Raw genomic sequence first — 4,254 nt, forward strand, 5'->3', positions numbered from 1 at the left:
GACACTGATGTGTCAAATGCGATAATAGTTACCCATAGTGGACAGTGTTTGGTGGAGCTCCCCAATTAAAACCAGCTTGGAAGCAGGAGTGGCATCCACTTCCAAAGTAGCTTGCCTCTGGAAACCCTATGAACTTGGAGAAACGATGCAAGTTATACAAATGTTCAGGTCTTTGATTTATAGGTCACAAGGAGTCATCTATGACTCGATGGCATTTAACAACAAAAACAACAACTGTTGGCAGCAGTAGTGAGATATTTGGGTTGGAGTAGTGTTCTAGAAGGTCTTCTTGAAACTAGCGGTGTTTATGAAATACCTTAATTTTATCAAAGATAAAGTGGTCATAAATTATATCATATAGCTTCCTTTGGGCTGAGCTGAGACTGATTTGACCAATAGTCATAAAGAATTTGTACTTGTCTGATTAATCTGGAGGGTCTCATTTAATTAATACTTCTGACAGTGAAAACCCCCTCAGAATCACAATATATTGGATTATTTCATTCACCTGAGGAAATCTTGAGCTGGACAGGTCAGCTAGGAGAAGGTGGCAACACCCTGTTATTGTTGTCAGGGGCTGTCGAATGAATTATGATTAATAGTGACCCTGTGAACAATATATTGGACCTTGCTTTCTCCTGCACCATATTCAACATCTCGACCTTTCTACAGTTCATTGTGGTAGTCAGTGTGTTAATCCATTTCCTTTAAGGTTGTCTTCTCTTTCACTAACTTACTACATTGCCCAGCATGATGGTTTTTTCCCAAGGACTGGCTTCTCTTCATAACATACCCAAGGTATATGAGATGAAGTTTCACTGTATTTGCCTCTGAGGAGATCCCTGATTGCATTTCTGTCATCACATAATTTGTTATTTTGGCAGTCCATGAAATGTAAACTGAATTGAAACGGATGAGGGAGAAAACAGTTCAAAAGCAATATATTATAGGGCATTATAATTATCATAAGAGCCCAGAATGAAGGTTGCAGATTAGAGTATACTTGGGGCGGCGGTGGGGGGCAGTGGCGGTGGTGGTGGTGCGGGGGGAATTGTATACCAATGAAGGAATTTTTCTTTTACTTTTCAAAGAGAAGAGTTAACTGGGGGTGGTGGGGTGGGCAGGGAGAAAAGTGCAACACTGAATGAATGGAAATCCAAAATTTCTGTAAATGTTCATTAAAATTAATAAAAAAAAATCTTTTAAAAAATCATGTATAACTCACTTAACTAGGTTGCCTGACTTTTGTCTTAAAGCAAATGGAAATGACATTGTCATAAGGTTTATTCCTTAAGTATTTCCTGAGTGTGTATCATTGCCAGATGCTTATTAAATACATGATAGTTGCTGCTAACAAAAAAAATAATAATAATCTTTGCCAACACCAGAGTTCAAAGATATTAGATCTTCTTTGGTCTTCCTTATTCATTGTGCAATTTTCACATGCTAATGAAGCAATCACTATGAGTTGCCTACGAAAGCACTTAACAACACAACAACAACAACAGCATAGAGAGAGAGAGCAGTTGGCCTAGCGGACATAAAGTCATGCTCCCAAGCCAAAGGTGGGTGACTCTACTCTGTGGCCTTCAGGCCTGACTTTCATTGGTTTTTGTTAAACATTCTTCTAGGTCGTGTAACCGTGGTCTGTCCAGTTGTCGTACAGAGGTAATTCGTGGTTGTGAAGCTGAACACTGTGACACTGATGAGTCAAATGCTAGAATGGTTACCTGTGGTGGACAGTGTTTGGTGGAGCTCCCAATTAAAACAAGCTTGGGAAGCAGAAGTGGCATCCACTTCTGAAATAGCTTGCCTCCGGAAACCCTATGAACCTGGAGAAAGGACAGAGTTATATAGGTGTCCAGGTCTTTCATTCATAGAGTTGCTGTGAGTCGCCTACGACTCGATGGCACTTAACAACAACAATAACTACAATGAAGCAATTGTCCCAGTGGTAAGGATTTTTGTTTTCTTGATATTGAGATGTAATCCATATTGAAAGGTATACCCTTTGCACTTCAGGGTTGGGATTTTTTTTTATGTTGTAATCTTTTTTGTGCTCATGAGAAACCGATACACAGACCAAGAAGCAATTATCTCAACAGACCACGGGAACACTGTATGGTTTAAAAATGTGGAAAGATGTGTGCTAGGGTCATATCTTTGTTCTGTACCTATTTCATTGGTATGCTGAGCAGGTAACTTGGGAAACTGGTCAATATGAAGAATAATGTGAAGTCAGAGTTGTTGGGAGACTCACGAACGACTTGTGCTATGCAGATGACACAGCCTTGCCTGCAGAAAGTGAAGAAGACTTGAAACACTTGCTGCAGAAGAACAAAGACTTCAATATGGGTTATTTCTCAACATCAAGAAAACAGAATTTCTCACCATTTGCTACAAGCTAATGAGGAGTAATTAAGACTCTGAAATTTAAAGGACAAGCCCAGGGATGTGGGAAGAAAATGAAATTTGGCATTGACTGAGAGTTAAGTGTGGGGGAAAAAACCTAGGAAGGAGTAGGAATTCACTTTGGTTAAAGCGTGGAAATTTAGTAGATGAGGGAAAAGGAAGATATAAATGAATGCTTCTAATTATTTTGTATATGTCAACATTGTGCTAGGAGTTTCATTAGATATATTCTTTTTTATTGGTTCACATTCAATAATTTGTTTACATTTTGCTTTATTTACGTATGCTGTGTTTTATACCATCCTCTATTTATATTGTGTCTCATGCAATCATTTATATATATAGTGTGTTTCATGCACTAGATATATTCTTGCATATATAGATACTTGCGAATTTCTTTTTTTTAAATATTTGCAAATTTAAGGACAAAGATTTTGGTGTTGCTATGGGTCGTGAAGTCGCTTGCGACTCATAGCAACTCTATCTACAACAACTCTCAACTCTGCTCTACCAATGAGCCAAGCTGACACACCTACCCTCATTACCCCAGTCACTGAGTCAAGGACAAAGATAGATATGCTTAAAAGACAGAGAGTACAACACAACTTGTGTATAAGTAGCGTGCTCTCTTTATCAAAACTATTATCATTTGCTCTGACTGGGTACATTTAATCACTACTTCGAATGGAAAATTAGTCTATGTAATGAACAGAAATGGAGTTTTTGTCAATTATTGAGACATCTTGACACATGCTTGCTCACTCTTCTGAATGTCTTAGTAACCTAAGTAACTTAAGACACACTTAGTAACTTCTTATGTCTCATCAGTGTAACTTTGTTAAAAAGATTCGTATTCTAACTTCCTGAAGCAAAAGCACACCAGGATCGACCTCATCAGCTTTAGATTAGTGGCGTTTGATTGGTGTTATCACAGAAGATCCAGCCTCATCTTTACATCAAGGGCTGTAGTGGCTTCACTCCAGATCCCTATGCTGACTAGTCCCTGAGTATGGCTAAGAAAATCAGCAGAACGTGATGCTGGGCACCCTCCCCAGCGGTATGTGGAATGATGACAATGAAGATGTCTGGAAGGAATGAAAATGAGAACCTGGATACAAGCAGCAAAGCCTCATGCGCAGAGTCCTTGCCAAAGTATAAAATATCTAACAGAATAGCAACTGTCACTCAGTTTCTTTTTTTTTACTAATGATTTTTTAATGCAACATATATATTTTTAATAGCATACTCTTTGCATTTAAGTTTTCCCCCTATTCATTCACTGTTGCACATTTTCCTCCCTGCCCACCCCTCCCCTCAGTTCATTTTTCTCTTTGAAGAAAAAAAAATTCTTTCATTATTATACAATCTTCCGCAGTCCACTTTAATATGCGTTTCTTTTTCTGTAATCTTGTCATGAAAATAATACCTAATCCTATATTCCTTTTTAAGAGTTCTCTCCCTCATCTGTTTCAATGTAGGATGCATTATTTATCCCCGCTTTTCTTAGGTTCCCCCTAAGCTGGATGTCAATCTCGTTCTACAATAGTGGCACTATGCAGTATTTGTCTTTTGGGGACTGAGATATTTCACTAAGAGTAATGTTCTCCAGGGTCACCCATTTCTTATAATATTTCATGAGTTCTTTGTTTTTCAATGCAACATAATATTCCATTGTGTGAATATACCACAGCTTCTCTATCCATTTGTTTGTTGATGGACACTTAGGTTGTTTCCAACTCCTTGCTACTGCAAACAAAGCCACAATAAACATGGGTGTGCATATATCTGCTTGGGTGGCAATTATGGTCTCTTTGGGGTATATTCCCAGTAGTGGAATTGCTG

This window comes from Elephantulus edwardii, unplaced genomic scaffold (genome assembly GCF_000299155.1).
Source record: "Elephantulus edwardii isolate Elephantulus edwardi_28Jun2011 unplaced genomic scaffold, EleEdw1.0 scaffold00027, whole genome shotgun sequence".
Classification (NCBI taxonomy): domain Eukaryota; kingdom Metazoa; phylum Chordata; class Mammalia; order Macroscelidea; family Macroscelididae; genus Elephantulus; species Elephantulus edwardii.